Source organism: Scyliorhinus torazame, chromosome 19, assembly GCF_047496885.1.
Source record: "Scyliorhinus torazame isolate Kashiwa2021f chromosome 19, sScyTor2.1, whole genome shotgun sequence".
Lineage (NCBI taxonomy): Eukaryota > Metazoa > Chordata > Chondrichthyes > Carcharhiniformes > Scyliorhinidae > Scyliorhinus > Scyliorhinus torazame.
Window position 1 is genome coordinate 94987601 of NC_092725.1, and position 16930 is coordinate 95004530.

Below are 16930 nucleotides of genomic sequence, written 5' to 3' on the forward strand. Positions count from 1 at the left end.
CCTTTATTCTTACATAGGATGTGGGCGTCACAGGCAAAGCCAGCATTTGTTGCCCTTCCCCAATTGTCCTCGAACTGAGTGGCATTTTTAAAATTGTCAACCACATTTCTGTGGATCTGAAGTCATATGTAGACTGGAGTCACATGTAGGCCAGACCATGCAAGGGTGGTTGATTTCCTTCCCTAAAGGACATTTTTTTTACGACAATGGTTTCATGGTCATCATTAGACTTTTAATTCCAGATTTTTTATTACATTCAAATTTCACCATTTGCTGTGGTGGGATTCAAACCAGAGATTTATCCTGGGTCTCTGGATTACTAATCCAGTGGCAATACCACTACGATACCGCCTCCCCATATATATTCTGCAGGCAAATAGTTGATTATCCACTTCAGTATTGTACGATTTGGTAGCGAGATTTCAGTTCTTTGTACCAACTGTGATAATTTTGCTGGCTGGTTGACTTCCACAGTCAGAGAGATATTCTTGCAAAAGATGGTTATTTTATTTTTCAGGGGCACTACTTATGTTACTGTATCACACACCTTCAGAATGGAAAACTTCCAGTGTCTTTTCCTCACAGCATACACACACACATAGACAGTCCGGCAAGGCAGGCACAGGGGGGCAGCAGGCAGGAAAACCCTGACCGCTCTCGCTCAGCTAACCTTTAACCACTTTGTTCGTGAAATACAGTCAAGGAAATTAGATCTTTAAGGTGCTTTCAGAAGTATCTTGTCTGGAATCACAGGGAGAAACCCCATTATCACTTAGAGAAACACCCTGCAGCTATTTGTCAGTGGCTAATTGCACATTCTCAGCCATCTTTGGGGTTTGTGTCTATTTTAAAGTAATGGGGCTGGATTCTCCTTCGGCGGGATCCTCCGCTTCACCAGCATGACCGTGGATTTCCCGACAGCGTGGGGGTGCCCACAATGGGAATCCCCATTGGCTAGCTGGCGAGACAAAGGATCCCACTGCTGACAGGGGCACGTGGCACGGTGAATCGCACCCATGGTCATTTTAAAGTTCAATATTTTTGTGTGTAATTCCCCGTTTTTTTTCCTCCATCGCTGTCATTCTTTGAAATGAATATCAGCCCATCCTTCAGAAGATAATCTCTTTAATCAAGAAACAGCGTGCTGTACCTTTTCTGCACTGACTTCCAATGTAAGTATATCCCCCGTTAAGTAAGACCAAAACTGTACACAGTTCTCCAGGTGTGGTCTCACCAATGCACTGTACAGTCATAGCAAGACTTCCCTACTTTTATACTTGATTCCCTTTGCAATAAAGACCAACGCTCCATTTGCCTTCCTGGGTCTACATACTAACCTTTTGCGACATTTTATCAGAACTGAAGGGTCATCAACCTGAAATATTTCACTCTCAAATGCTGCTCAACCTGCTGAGTATTTCCAGCAGGCTCTGTGTGAAGGCTGACATTGAAGGTGAGAGGTGTGAACTATATTGTGTTAAAATTTTAGGAATGATGCTTTCATATCTGCTTGCTTTGAACATGAGTTTCCTTCTGAGGCAATGATGACTCAGGTGACTTCTCTACAGTCTCTGTCACAGGTGGGGCAGATGGTGATTGGCATAATGGGGGAGTGGGCTTCCCGGGTTGTCACATGCTCTATTTGTTGTCGATACTTGTTCTCGGTGAGGTAATTTGAGATGTTCCACTCCTTTTCGGCTGGTTTTCTTCCGCTTCGGGCAGTTTGGGGCCATGGATTCCCAGGTGTTGCTGGGGATGTTGCACTTTTACAAGGAGGCTTTGAGGGTGTTCTTGAAGTGTTTCCACTGCCCTCCTGGGTCTCGCTTGCTGTGCCGAAGCTCCGAGTAGACACCTTGCAATAATAATCTTTATTGTCACAAATAGGCTAACATTAACACTACAATGAAGTTATTGCAAAAAGTCCCCAGTCGCCACATTCCGGCACCTGTATGGGTACACAGAGGGAGAATTCAGAATGTCCAAAATACCTAACAGCGCGTCTTTCGGGACTTGTGGGAGGAAACCGGAGCACCCGGAGGAAATCCACGCAGAAAACATGCAGACTCTGCACAGACAGTGACCCAAGCCGTGAATCGAACCTGGGACCCTGGCGCTGTGAAGCAGCAGTGCTAACCGTTGTGCTACCGTGCCGCCCGTTTCGGGAGTCTCATGTCAGGCATGTAGACAATGTGACACGCCCAGCAGAGCTGATCGAGCGTGGTCAATGCTTAGATGCTGGGGATGTTGGCCTGAGTGAGAACACTGACATTGGTGAGCCTATCCTGCTCATGGATCTTCCAAGCAATAAAGTTTAAATTTGCACAAGGACTTTACAAACACCCTAACCATAAATGTTTATTGTTTACAATATAATCTACATTAATAATTGGTGTACATAAACAACTTGTGTGTGTGCAGAGTATATATGAATTAGGATATCACTGCAGTTTGCGGCTAAATTTGGAGATTCTGGAAATATTGTGAATGGGGCTGTGCTGAGCCCCGCCCCCTCTCCAAGCTCCGCCCTCTTCCACATAGGCCACGCCCCCACACGCTGTCGGCCGGGCCGCTATTGGCTGTTTCAAATGGCGCTGCCCACGGGGTTGAATGGCGGTTTAACAACGATTGAGAAAAACACAGAGTGAAGGTGGAACCGGGACGGGAGAGGAAACCCCTGGACAGGAGAGGAGGACCGGAGACACCCAGCCCGGGACAGCGCTGGGGAACCCGGTCAAGGCAGCTGCGTTGTCGGACCCGGGAGAAAACAGCCACAGGTGATACTTTGTTTCTTCCCTCAGTTACATTTTACATACAAAGTTTCCCCTCGGGAGCCTGGACAGGAAGGGAGTTACTGCAATCACTGAGGGTACAGGAGGCGAGAAAGGGAACTGGGGAGTTTAGAGGGAGAGGAGTTCGAGGGGAGGGTACAGGTATTATGGGGGTATATGGAGAGCATGGGATCAGGGGTATGTGGAGGGCATAGGAGTTATGGGGGGGGGGGTCATGTTATGGGGAGGATACGGATGGTATGGGGTCTGTGGGGTATAGGGAGGGCAGGAGGGTTTGGGGTGTTATGGCACAGGGCATTAGAGCACAAGGAAGTCAGGGAGAATGGGTGTGGTATGGGGTGAAATTATTGGTTTGGGGTGTGGGAGTTTTAGGGACACCTGGGTTGGAGTGGGTAGCCAGCCAAGCACTTTTGAGCCCACCTCTGCTTCCAATATTGATTTGAATCTCCATATCTGGTCCTGGGTGATGCCAGTCAGGACGGGTGTGGGTGAGAATAGCATTTGACTTGGCTCAGACTTTGGAGCAGAGATTTGAAATTGGGGGGGAAGGGGATTGAGGTTATGGGGGTGGAATACAGAGGGGAAGGGCTGGAGTGGATTGGGATGTGGTGGGAGGGGTGTGTGTTGGTTGGGGTCAGTGGGTGGGTGGTGTTTTGGGGTTGGGGGTGGAGTTTTGTGGGGTTGGGGACCGGAGGAGTTGGGGTGTGGGGATGGTTTGGGGGGGTTGGATAGTGGTGTGGTGGCGGGGTTAGGATGGGTTCGGATGTGGGGGGGCGGGGGGGGGGGGGTGGTGGGGGGGATAGGCTGGAGTGCGGTTCTGGGCTGGTGTGCAGTGGGATCATGGGGGCTGGTGGAGTTGGGGTGGCGGGTTGGGGTGCAATAGCAGACTGAGCGGTCTGGGGTGTGGTGTGGTCGGAGGGACTGGGGTGGTTGGGGGGTGCTGGAGGAGCTGGGGTAGGGGGTGTTGGGGTGTGGTGGCGGGCCATGGGGTGTTGGGGGAGGGATAGAAACCTCAATACACGGATTGCCAAAATTGGAACACTGAAGAATGGGTAATGCGTGTGGGCAGTGAAATTGGGAATGCGTGGTGAGGTTGGGTGGAGTGGGCTTTAAGGGCTGGGAGTGAGGTTGGGGGTTTGGCTTTGTGGTAGATGTGAGAGGTTGCGTGGAACGAGGTGGGTGATTGTGGTGAACAGCCTGTGTGAGGGCTGGGTAAAGAGGCAGTTTCTATCTGTCAAATGAGCATTAAAACATTTGTATTCCAGGTCCAGTCTCTCTTTTAAATTTGTGGTTTGCAACATAAGCATTATAAACCTGTCTAAATATTTTGTGTAATTTTTGTCTAATGAGTTGAGTAATATTTTAAATATGTTCAGGTTGATTTGTTAATCAGAGAACTGATCATAATGGGCAGGGTTAGCTCTGAGATTTATAGAATTACTTCTTCTGGTTGCAGAAGGCTCCATCTATTTACAATTTTAACACAATTCCCAGAGTTCAAAGCTCAGGCACCTCAAGAATCATTTACTTGTGATCTAATGATGAAATCTCTCATGGGGATATATAAATCATGGCAGGGTTGGATTGTGCAGCGAGTTATCCTGTGATGGTGGTGTGAGGCTACACTAGCACACTCTCACTCAACAGTATGAGGTGGTGGTGGTACGGAATGGGGAAGAGTGTAACCCCATTAGGGTTGAAGGTCTTTTGGTTGAGACTTTAACCTGGAGTCCAACCTGACCCCCTCAGCTGGATGTAAATGTTGCCACTGCATATTGGAGATGTTTTGTTCATCAAATTTTGTGTGTGTGCGTTTGGGGGGGGCGGGGGGGTGCAGTTGTCCTGAAACTCCTCGTAGTAAATTATGTTCTTTCAAATTGTGGTCACTGTCAAAATGGTGTGAAAGGCAGCAGTCCATTTGTGTTCAGCAGGATCCCACATATAACAATGAAAGGAAAAATCTCTCACAATTTGTGATGTTGACTAAGAAATAAATATTGACGAGGCCACCAGGGAGAAACTCTCCTAATTTTTCTCAAAATAGTGCCATGGGATCCTTTACATCTCCCTGGGAGGGCACATGAAGGCTCGGTTTAACATCTTGTCCAGAAGATGGCACCCCCAATAATGCAGCGCTCCCTCAGTACCCCACTAAAGTCAGGTTTATGTACTGAAGTCTGACTCAGAGTGGAGTATGCTGCCCACTGAGCTATGGCTGACACATTTGTAGTATGGGAGGTAATGTTATGTTCTCTGTGCAGGAGTCCATTGAGAGAATAATTGGCTGGTGCTCTTACAGATTGCTCTAGAAAAGCTTGTATCGTGCATCATTTAACCAGATTCTATTCCACCAATCCAGCTACATATTCACAGACCAAGTTCCCTTGACTTCTTTAATCGTACGAAGTCTTACAACACCAGGTTAAAGTCCAACAGGTTTGTTTCGATGTCACTAGCTTTCAGAGCGCTGCTCCTTCACCTGAGGAAGGAGCAGCGCTCCGAAAGCTAGTGACATCGAAACAAACCTGTTGGACTTTAACCTGGTGTTGTAAGACTTCGTACTGTTCTTTAATCGTTGCAGTCTATGTGGTGTAGGTACACCCAGGGTGCTGTTAGAGAGGGCACTCTAGGATTTTGACCCAGCAACAGTGAAGGAATAGCGATGTGGTTCCAAGTCAGGATGGTGAATCATTTGGAGGGGAAGTTGCAGGTGGTGGTGTTTCCCGTGTCTTTCTCGGTGTATAGTTTGCAGGTTTGGAAGGTGCTGTCAAAGGAGCCTTGGTGAGTTGCTGCAGTGCATCTTAATAGATGATAGTATTTTTTGTTCATGGAATGTGGAAATCACTGGTTGAGCTAGTATTTGCACAGTAACTTCATTGAATTGTTAATGTAAGCCTACTTGTGACAATAAAGATTATTATTTATTGCTCATTCCAAAATGCCCTTGCCACTTGACCCAAGCTTATGGTCACCAGACTTGGTTATCTATTTGTGTGGCTTGGTTTAAATTGTTTCTGATTAGATGCCTATGAAGTATGCTGGGCATTTCACTGCGTTAAAGGAGCTATATAAATGCAAGGTTTTGTGTTGTAGAGCATAAGGAAATTGAGTTGGAATTGACCATTGGTCAAGGAAGGCTGGTCTTGTGCCTTCCTGCACTATCCCCACATCCCTTAATTCCTTTAGTACCCAAAAATCTATCGATCTCTGTCTTGAATATATTCAACATCAGAACATTCACAGCTCCCTGAAGTAGAGAATTCCAAAGGTTCACAACCCTTTCAATAAGAACACAATATAGTATTCTGCTGCCAAGGTGTGGGCATGTCCCTTTAAAACTACAGAACATTGAATGAGCTTGATCAGAGGTTAATTAACATTCGAACCCTGGCAGAATGTTCCTGTGCATTGCAAATAGCAGCCTTTAAATACTTCATTCTTTGAGCTGTTGTGAACCAAGAATTGTGATGTGCCAAGCAGGCATGTTTTTGTTAATAGGGCATTCTGTAGCTATTAATATTCATTTATACAAAATCATTGCAATCAGATTCGACAATAGTATTTCAGTTCTCAGAAGGTTTCAGCCTTTTCAGAGTTCAACCTCTTGCACGCTGCCAATAACATTGAAAATTAATTAAGATCAACGCTGTGAGCAAAATGTATTAAAGTGTTACCCAGGTTGTGCTATATTTGAAGGGTTGAATGGGGATGAGATGATGCACAACTTGTGTTTGTGATTTTTAAAAACATTTTCCCTTTGCCCTCCTGTGAGCATCATACTAAACAGATTAGTTTACAAGGGAAGACAGATCAAAAAGGTACTCACAAGCTGATGTGGAATTGTTGATCTAAGTCGATGAGAACAGATTGACTGAAGTTTCAGATTGTGTTCTAGTGAATATGCATTGATCAACGTGTAAACAGCAATTTGTATTTATTTGGCACCATTTAAGGTAGATCACAGGAGTGTAATCGGGGAAGATTTGACATTGAGCCACAGCAGAGTGTGAAAGATTAGGTGACCCAAGAGTTTAAAAAGTCTAAAAGTTGAGAGAGACAGAGGAGTTTGGCAATGATAGAACGATTAAAATCGAGGGTGCTCAAGAGGCCAGAATTGGGGGAATACAGTGATCTTGGAAGTTTGTAGAGCTGGAGAAGGTTACAGAGATCGGAAGGGGAAAGGCAATGGAGGGATTTAAACAGAGCGTTGAGAATATAACACTAAACTCGGAGCACAAGGAAATTCAAATTTCAGTTAATCCATACAAAAAGATTTGTCACTTAAACATTTATCAAACCACATACATTTTCTTCTGATTTTATATTTTGTGCATTTAGGTCTTTCTCCTTTATAACCAGCAAGTAAATGAGTTTCCTTTTTAAAAAAAGGAACTTAAGCATTCCACTGGTTACTGTTATTCATAGCAGAAATGAGTCACATTTAGTAATGAATAGAATTTGCTTGTAATCCAACCACTCCCAATGTACTCCTATGAAGAACAACCTGGTTTGGGATAGTAGCAAAAATAAGAACCCGTGGCTCAGTGGGTAGCACTCTCTCTCGCTCAGGCCGGAAGGCTGTGGGTTCAAGTTCCATCCAGAGTCCTGAGCACATAATCCAGACACACGCCTTGACCCACTGGGGCTGCTGCACTGTTGGAGTTACTGTCTTTCAGACGAGGCTCTTGCTGCTGTCCTTGATGCACGTAAAAGATCCCATGGCACTGTTTTGAAAAAGAGTAGGAGACTTTCCCTCAGTCTGTTTTTATTTTGGCTACTTGGCCATTGTCATATTTTGTTTGGGGCTTTGCTGTGCACAATTTGGCTTCCATATTTCCTGTATTGCAACAGTTACTACAAGCGTACTCCATTGGCTGTAAAATACTTTGGGACAACTCCCAGTATAGTGTACGCTGCACTAGGTGCTGACAAATCTAAATGTCTTTCTGGGTGGTTTCAGGGTAAAATTGATTCCATTATGGAAATGTGTAATCATTGTGCTTTGATTGCTTATTAAAAGACAAAGCATGGCAGGGATAACGCAGCGTGTTAGTTACAGTCTCAGAATCGCCTTGAGTACTGAAATATTGTAATTTAAATCTATAGTTTAGTCACATTCCAATCCTCCGGGTGTTTTTTGTTTATTGCAGCCACAATGAGCTGCCTGTTGCTATTTATGTGAATTTATACAGTTCTGTTGTCATTGGCGTGGTGCCCTTTTGCTTTCAAACAATTTTTGCTTTTTCGTACCTGAATATAGCTTTACTTGATATTTAAATACATTTTCCTTAACAGCATTTTTTGTTGAACAATTTTGAGAGGTTTTTTGTCGATGTGCAATGAGATGTTCTGGCCTGCTGAGTTTCGACACCGGATTGTGCCCTGGGTGTGGAGGGAGTGGCCAACTTTCAGATGAGACAATGCTGAAACCCCATCTGCCATAATCACGCGAGCTTTTAAAGTGAGCATTGCGAAGTCGAATCCAGGAAATATATTTAACTGCACAAGAATATCCAACTCTTGGTCTGTTAAATTAATGTAAGGTTATTGTGGTGTTGGGTGTTCTGACACACAGATGAGCCAACACGGTTGTATATGGTACAACGCTATTTTATTCAAACTTACTATGTACAGTTTTGTCTTTGCACTCTGCACGTGGGGGTTCCCTGCTTGTGATGTTGTAACAGCTCTTCTCTGTTTCTTTGTCCCCAGACCTACTGACCACCAGGTGTCGTGCTCGTGCTTTTTATGTGGTTGGTGTTCTTGTCTGTGATTGGTTGTGGTGTTGTGTGCTCTGATTTGCCTGTTGGTGTGTCCATCATGATGTGTGTGTTTGAATATCATGACATCCCCCCTTTTTACAAAGATATGTGCCTACGTGGTAATAAATATGATCGTGTCGTGAGTGCATCTAAGAGTGTGTGTGTGTCGTGTGCAGCATGTGCATATGACGGAACTATGTACATGGGGCGATGTCGGGTGCGTCACATGAACCAAGTTGTACCATAACATAACATAAATGCGAACGAGAGAAGAAGAAAAAAAAACTTGAGCAGTTGTCCAGTCAGACGACATCTGGAACGATAAACAACAACAGGTTATCATGTAAAATTGTGCAACTTGTTAAACATATGAACGGTATTATAAGTCCAGTCTAATGGGCTTGCGACGAGTTCGGGTTGACCGTCAGGGTGGCACACCACTCATCGGCTGGATTGATGGCATTGACCTTGTTGACATCGATGACGGAAACGCGGAAGGCATCCTGGTCATCTGCATCACTTAACTGGAAGTCTTGATGCGTGGGCTGGACGGTCCTGACTTGTCTGCGAGATTGTCGAGGATGCGCCGGATCCATGGGTTGAGCCGAACGACAGTGGGCTGCGTAGTGGCCCATCTTGCCACATCTGAGGCACTGTCGGTTTTTTGCAGGACATTGCCCTTTTAAATGTAGAGCTCCACAATTGCCGCACGTCATGACGTCACGGCGTTCGTTGCGCCACTGCGCATGCGCAGTGCGATCTTGCGGTGGGCGCGCCTGCGCAGTGCGTCCCTCGTTGTGGCCGTTATTTTTGGCGCGCACCTGCGCGGGAGACCGCGAAAAGCGCGGGAAGCGGCCGCTGTCGTCCGGGCCGTGGGTCGGGAAGTAATCGACGGCCTGGATGCGTTCGACGTCGTGGGCGGCCTGGCTTGCCGATTCGACGGCTGGGGACCCCCTCCGTGCCAACTCGGACGCCTGAAATCGGGCAAAACGGCAGGTAGCATTTTCGTGGAGGACACAGGCTTCCACAGCAGACGCTAAGGTGAGGCTTTTTATTTTAAGAAGCTGCTGGCGTAGGCCACTAGAGGCAACGCCAAAAACAATCTGGTCCCTGATCATGGACTCTGTGGTGGTGCCGTAACCGCAGGACTGCGCTAGAATCCGGAGATGCGTCAAGAAGGGTTGAAAAAGCTCCTCCTTACCTTGCAGGCGTTGCTGAAAGAGGTATCTTTCAAAACTTTCATTTACTTCAACTTGAAAGTGCTGGTCCAGTTTGAGGATGACCGTGTCATATTTGGAATGGTTTTCGCCTTCTTCGAACACCAGTGAGTTGAAGACGTCGGTGGCGTGCTGACCTGCGTAGAAGAGGAGCATTGCAATCTTCGTTTCATCCGAGGCACTCTGTTTTTCGGTGGCACGGATGTACAGGTCAAATCGCTGCCTGAAGAGCTTCCAATTGGTACCTAGGTTCCCCGCGACTTGCAACGGCTGCGGTTTGTCGGTGCGGTCCATGTCCAGAATGGCAGGTTAGTAGGCAGGTATCGATCCACTCCTGTACCATGTGGTGTTGGGTGTTCTGACACACAGATGAGCCAACACGGTTGTATATGGTACAACGCTATTTTATTCAAACTTACTATGTACAGTTTTGTCTTTGCACTCTGCACGTGGGGGTTCCCTGCTTGTGATGTTGTAACAGCTCTTCTCTGTTTCTTTGTCCCCAGACCTACTGACCACCAGGTGTCGTGCTCGTGCTTTTTATGTGGTTGGTGTTCTTGTCTGTGATTGGTTGTGGTGTTGTGTGCTCTGATTTGCCTGTTGGTGTGTCCATCATGATGTGTGTGTTTGAATATCATGACAGTTATATTATAGGGTTGTATATAATATAGACTTGAATTGAGATGATACGCTTTTTAGAAGCAGGAGTAGGCCATTTGGTCCATCAAGCCTGTTCCTCCATTTTAAATGATTGTGGCTAATCTGATTGGCTTCAGCTCCATTTTACTGTCTGCTTCCCCAGAACCATGGCCTCTCGTATCAATGAAAACTTTGTCCAAATCGGTGCTAAGATATTCTATAGCCAAGCCTACACTGCTCTCTGTGGAACAAATAATCAAATCTAATGATCCTCTGAGAGAAGAAATTCCTCCTCATCTCCATCTTAAATGGGAGATGCCCTATTTTTAAACAGTGCCCCTTAGTTGTAGACTCCCCACAAGCGAAAACACCCTCCCAGCATCTATTCTGTCAAGCCCTTTAGGAATCAGATATTTTAATTTAAAAAAAATATATATTTTTATTCGAGACATTTTCATATGTGCAAACAGAATCAGAAGGAATAACCAAACAATTCAATAAACATCCGCCCCTGACACCAACTCTTCCCCTTTGTCCCGCCTTCCCATTTTAACCCCCCCACCACCACCATCCTGAACCCATCTGCTGACCCCCTCATGACAAACTTAACCGTCTCCAGACTCAGGAATTCTGCCAGGTCACTCATCGACACCCCAGCTTTCGGCAGCTCCTAGTCCCGCCACCCGAGCAAATTCCATCACCAGGCTGTCAGGGAGGCAAAGGCCAAAACATCGGCCTCTCTCACCCCCTGAACTCCCAGATCTTCCAACACCCCAAAGATTGCGACCTCTGGCCTCCGGACCACCTCCACACCCAGCACCTCTGGCATCACGTCTGAGAATCGCTGCCAGAACCCCCTCAATCTTGGACACACCAAGAACATGTGGATGTGATTCATGCTCCCCCCCCCCCCCCCCCCCCCCCCCCCCCCCCCGCACACCAGCCACACCTATCTTCTACACCTTGTCCTGCAACCCCAGGGATGGCAGCCCAAGAAAGGACGGCACCTCGCTCCCTACAAAGTCCCAAATCTGCAGGTACCTGAAGTCATTTTCCCCTGGGCAACTCCTACTCTTCCTCCAACTTCGCAAATCTGCCCCCTATAAACAGATCACCAAAGTGCTCAATCCCTGCCTGCCACCATACCCAAAACCCCGCATCCAGCCATCAGCCATCCGGTGCAAACCTATGGTTATTGCAAATCGGCGCTCTCCAGCCCCGATGCTGCTGCCATTGCCCCCACACCCTTAGGGGCAACACCACCACTGGGCTCACGGAGCACCTGGCTAGCGAGAATTGTAAAGGCGGCAAAAGCAAAGCTCTTTAACACGTGTCCCGACACGATGACCCCTACCCCACGGGCCATTTCGCCACCCAGTAGTAATTCTTCATGTTCGGCAATGCCAGCAACCCCCTCCCCCGCTCTTTAAAGAAAGCCCCCCTAGCCCGCGGAGCCTTCCCCGCCCAGACAAATCCAGAAATCAGCTCATTGACCCTCCTAAAGAACGACTTGGGGATGAAGAATGGGAGGTCCTGAAACACGAACAGAAACATTCGCCCTCATCTGCTCCACAAACCAAGCCAGGTTCAGCTTGTGCAACTGCGCCCAGCTCCATGCCACCCAGATACCCAAATATCTAAACCTCGCCCCCACCGCCCTAAACGGCAACTCCCCCAGTCTCCTTTCCTACCCTCTAGCCTCACTCGGGAACACCTCACGTTTCCCCGTATTTAATTTGTATCTCGAGAACTGGTCAAATTCCTTCTGGATCACCATATTGCCTCTGATGCTACCCACTGGATCCGAAATATACAGTAGCAGGTTGTCCGCATACAATAAGACCCTGTGCTGAATGACCCCCGTCCACTCCAGTCCCATAACGCCCGAAGCGCCATTACCAATGGCTCTATTGCCAAGGTGAAGAGCAATGGGGAGAGTGGGCACCCTCCCCTTATCCCACAATGCAGCCCGAAGTACCCCAAACTCACTCGGTTTGTTTGCACACTTGCAGCCCCCGCATTGTGCAACGGCCAGACCAAATCTACCAACCCGTGCCCAAACCCAAACCACCCCAGGGCCTCTTTGACAGCATTGTGACCAAAACAATTCCATCCCGGTCAATGGATGGTTGCCTCCGAGGTGGTGAAATATATGGCAGGAGCATGTGGGAAATCCCACCCATAGGTCAATTTTTTCCAGTTTTGATTGTGTACAGTTAAAGACTTGATTTAGCACATTGCAAAGTCTTACAGGCTTATCGCAATACTACTGGACAGAAATCCAAAGATAAACTCATCTCAGCATGGACATCATGGCAAGGTGATAATGGGCCACCGCCTTGGACAGCGGTCGCCTGTGTGGTATAGATACACCAATAGTGCCGTTAGGAAGATAGATCTAGGCCTTTGACCCTGAATACTTATTCGATCAACGTGATGCTACATCAAAGGAGACTATTCAGCCCATTTGCTTATGTCAACATCTTGTTAAAGCCATCCAATCAGTCTTACTCCCTTGTTCTTCCCATAACCTGTAATGTTTAGTGATATGCTGCATTCACTATAATGGAGAGATTTCACAGTGGTTAACACTGTTGCTTCACAGCGCCAGGGTCCCAGATTCGATTCCGGCTTGGGTCACTGTCTTCTGAGTCTGCACGTTCTCCCTGTGTCTGCGTGGGTTTCCTCTGGGCGCTCTGGTTTCCTCCCACAAATCCCAAAAGACGTACTGTTATGTAATTTGGACATTCTGAATTCTCCCTCTGTGTACCCGAACAGACGACGGAGTGTGGCGACTAGGGGATTTTCACGGTAATTTCATTGCAGTGTTAATATCAGCCTACATAACGAGCGGCATGGTAGCACAGTGGTTAGCATTGTTGCTTCACTGCTCCAGGGTCCCAGGTTCGATTCCCAGCTTGGGTCACATTCTGTGCAAAGTCTGCAGGTTCTCCCCGTGGCTGCGTGGGTTTCTTCCGGGTGCTCCGGTTTCCTCCCAGAGTCCAAACATGTGCAGGTTAGGTGGATTGGGTTATGGGGATAGGGTTGAGGGTTAAATAGGGTGCTCTTTCCAAGGGCCAGTGCAGATCCATTGGCCTAATGGCCTCCTTGTGCTCTGTAAATTCTATGATACTTGTGACACTAATAAAGATTATTATTATTATTACTACTACTTTTCTTGTTCTCTACAGGATGTAGGTGTCGCTGGCTCGGTCAGCATTTATTGTCCATCCCTAGTTGCTCCAGAGAAAGTGGTGGTGAGCTGCCATCTTGAATCGCTGCAGTACCTGAGGTGTAGGTACACCTACTTTTATGTTAGGGGACAGGGGGGAGTTACAGAATTTTGACCCAGGGACAGTGAAGGAACGGTGATATTTTCCCAAGTCAGGATTGTGAGTAGCTTGGAGGGACCTCTCCAGGCGGTAGTGTTCCTAGGTATCTGCTGCGTTTGTCCTTCTGGATGGCATCAGTCATTGGTTTGGAAGGTGCTGCCTAAGTACCTTTTGGTAACGTCCTGCAGTGTAGATGGTTCACACGGCTGCCACGGTTCGCTGATGATGGAGGGGTTGAATGTTTGTGCAACGGTAACAATCAAGCAGGCTGCTTTGTCCTGGATGATGTCAAACATCTTGAGTTTTGTTGGAGCTGCACTCATCCAAGCAAGTGGAGAGTGTTCCATTACTCCTGAATTGCGCCTTACAGATGGTGGACAGGCTTTGGGATTTCAGGAGGTGAATTACTTGCCACAGAATTCCTATCCTTTGACCTGCCCTTGTAGCCACAGTATTTATATGGCTAGTCTGGTTTGCTTTCGAGTTAATGGTAACCCCAAGGATGTTGATAGTGGGGGATTCAATGATGGTAGTGCCGTTGAATGTCAAGGGGCAATGGTTATATCTCTTTTGTTGGAGGTGATCATTGCCTGGCACCTTTGTTACTTGCCACTTGTCAACCCAAGCCTGGATATTGTCCAGATCTTGTTGCAGTTATACAACTTAGTTACACAGGTTTTCATAAGGCTGGTTGCACTATTTATGTCTCATTCCTCAGTCATTAATGTTTGCGAAGAAGGTTATTGCTCAGAATAAACACTGTTTATTCTAACATGAAGATTATTTTGACTGTTGACCTAAGTATTGTGCTCAAATCCCTAAACCTGGTGAGTGATAGGGGTCCCAACGCTGATTCCTGAAGTACTCGAGTAGCTGTTGTGTATTTTGAAGATGAGCAGGATATTTCTCCCTTCTTTGTAGCAATATTACTGAAACAGATCATTGTCACATTGCTGTTTGTGGGGGTTTATAGTGTGCAAATTTGGCTGCCACATATGCCATTACAACAAGTGCTGCGCTTCTGAGGTGACATGTACTTATTATATTCTGTGTAGGTAAAGGTAATCTGTGTCGGTCTGTGTCCAGGGTTAATCAAAGATGGAGTTGCTGGAGTCAGATTTTCTGTCGAATCGAAGGGATGAAAAACTTTTGTCTTGGAATGTGGTCTTGTGTGTCTTAATTTGCAAGGAAACAGCATAGATCTGAAATTTGCATTTGGGGATAAGTTTGAAATTTATTAATATCTGTGGCATTTCACAGGAGCGTCAATGAAAATTTGTATTTTACTGGAGAATCACCAGTAAATGGGAAGGTGTTTATAAATTATATTGACCATTGAATAGAAATAAAAGAGGAACATGTAAGGTTTCAATATTTGGGAACCTGAGGCCTCCAAGGGATATTTGAAGACTATGGAGAACTAAGATTAAATGGATGGGAATGTATTTGGAGAAAACAGGTTTTCAGCTGTGGTTAGTTGCTGTTCGGGGGGGGGGGTGAAAAGCTGTGAAAAAGTCTCTTAATTGAAGAAAGCAACTTTATGTTGGGCATGGGGAATATTTGTCCTGAGAAACTGGTTTCTTTGAATCTCCCTTCAGAAACTCCACATCAGCATGGATTTGTTTCAAGAAGTCAAAAATAATGGTCCTGTTTGAATTTAAAGCAATTTCTCGGTTTGGGTAATATTTCCTGGATTTTATGGTTATGAATCTATAAGGGCGGTTGTTGCCAAAAGGTTAGTTATTGTGTACCATTGATAAAACATTTAGGGGGTTATGTTGTAAAATTTCTTTCTAATTCTGTATCTTTCAGCTTGTGTCTTTTAAATTTTATCTTTTGTTTTAGTAAACATTTTAATTCTTCATGGTTTTATAAGTCATCAATGACGTTCTGTGCTCTTGTGTTCAGTAGCTTTCCCTCCTAGTTTCTACAATTCAGATCAGCCGAGGTAGATTTCAATTTAATATCTGGCTTGCTCAACATTAACATCAGCTGTGGCTAACACGTCAAAACAACTTATTTGGTTGTACCAATGCTTTGGAACATCCTGAAGTCATGAAGGGTGTTATATAAATGTAAGAATTTGTTTTCTCATTCTGAGTAGCAACTATTTAGACTGACTCAGTTTCTGTTTTTTTAAAATTTTTAGCCATTTTTCAATCCACTCCATTCCTCAACCCACTCCTAAATCTTCGTGACAAGGGAATTGGTGTCATTTTGCAGATGTAAAGCAAATGTTATGACCGGGATCTCGCGTCTAAAAACATTTTTTTTAAAATGCCAGACCAGAAAACTGGCCAAAAGCACATTCATCCTGCCTAGTCTCTGTGGGGTACTTTAACTATGCAAGTCTTTCTTTTTGTTTTAATAGTGCTTTTTACAACCTCAGGATGTCCCATAGCACATCAGTCAATGAAATACTTCTTGAACTGTGGTCACAGTTGCAATGTAGGAAACACAGCAGACAATTTGCAAACAGCAAGTTTTCATAAACAGCAAGGAAATAAATACAAGGTAATAGCCCAGAATCTACTGGGAAAATGACGGTGACTTAAGTGGCGCTCGCTATCATTATGGGTAAATCGCCCAGAAGAGAAGTAATTGCGAGAGAGTTACAGAAGGTCACTGTGAATGTGAGGGAGTTACAGAGAGGGCCAGTGTGAATGTGAGGGAGTTACAGAGAGGGTCAATGTGAATGTGAGTGAGTTACAGAGAGTGTCAGTGTGAGGGTGTTACAGAAAGGGTCAGTGTGAGGGAGTTACAGAGAGGGTCAGTGTGAGGGAGTTGCAGAGAGGGTCAATGTGAATGTGAGGGAGTTACAGAGAGGGTCAGTGTGAATGTGAGGGAGTTACAGAGAGGGTCAGTGTGAATGTGAGGGAGTTACAGAGAGGGTCAGTGTCAGTGTGAGGGAGTTACAGAGAGGGTCAGTGTGAGGGAGTTACAGAAAGGGTCAGTGTGAGGGAGTTACAGAGAGGGTCAGTGTGAGGGAGTTGCAGAGAGGGTCAGTGTGAATGTGAGGGAGTTACAGAGAGGGTCAGTGTGAGGGAGTTACAGAAAGGGTCAGTGTGAGGGAGTTACAGCGAAGGTACGTGTGAGGGAGTTACCGAGAGGGTCAGTGTGAATGTGAGGGAGTTACAGAGAGGGTCAGTGTGAATGTGAGGGAGTTACAGAGAGGGTCAGTGTGAATGTGA

The 16930-nt window shown here is 46.0% G+C and overlaps 1 protein-coding gene across 3 annotated transcripts in view; it reads left to right on the forward strand.

Moving 5' to 3' along the window:
• Positions 1-2577: 2577 nt before the first annotated feature.
• gas2l3 (growth arrest-specific 2 like 3) overlaps positions 2578-16930 on the forward strand; it is a 61935-nt gene continuing 47582 nt past the window's right edge. For 2 of the 3 annotated variants that reach the window (XM_072484836.1, XM_072484839.1), the window contains exon 1: positions 2578-2774. The gene's annotated coding sequence lies outside the window, so the exon portion shown is untranslated. Of the gene's footprint in view, positions 2775-16110; positions 16254-16930 lie in introns of all 3 variants that reach the window. The other variant, XM_072484837.1, reaches the window with a different exon arrangement.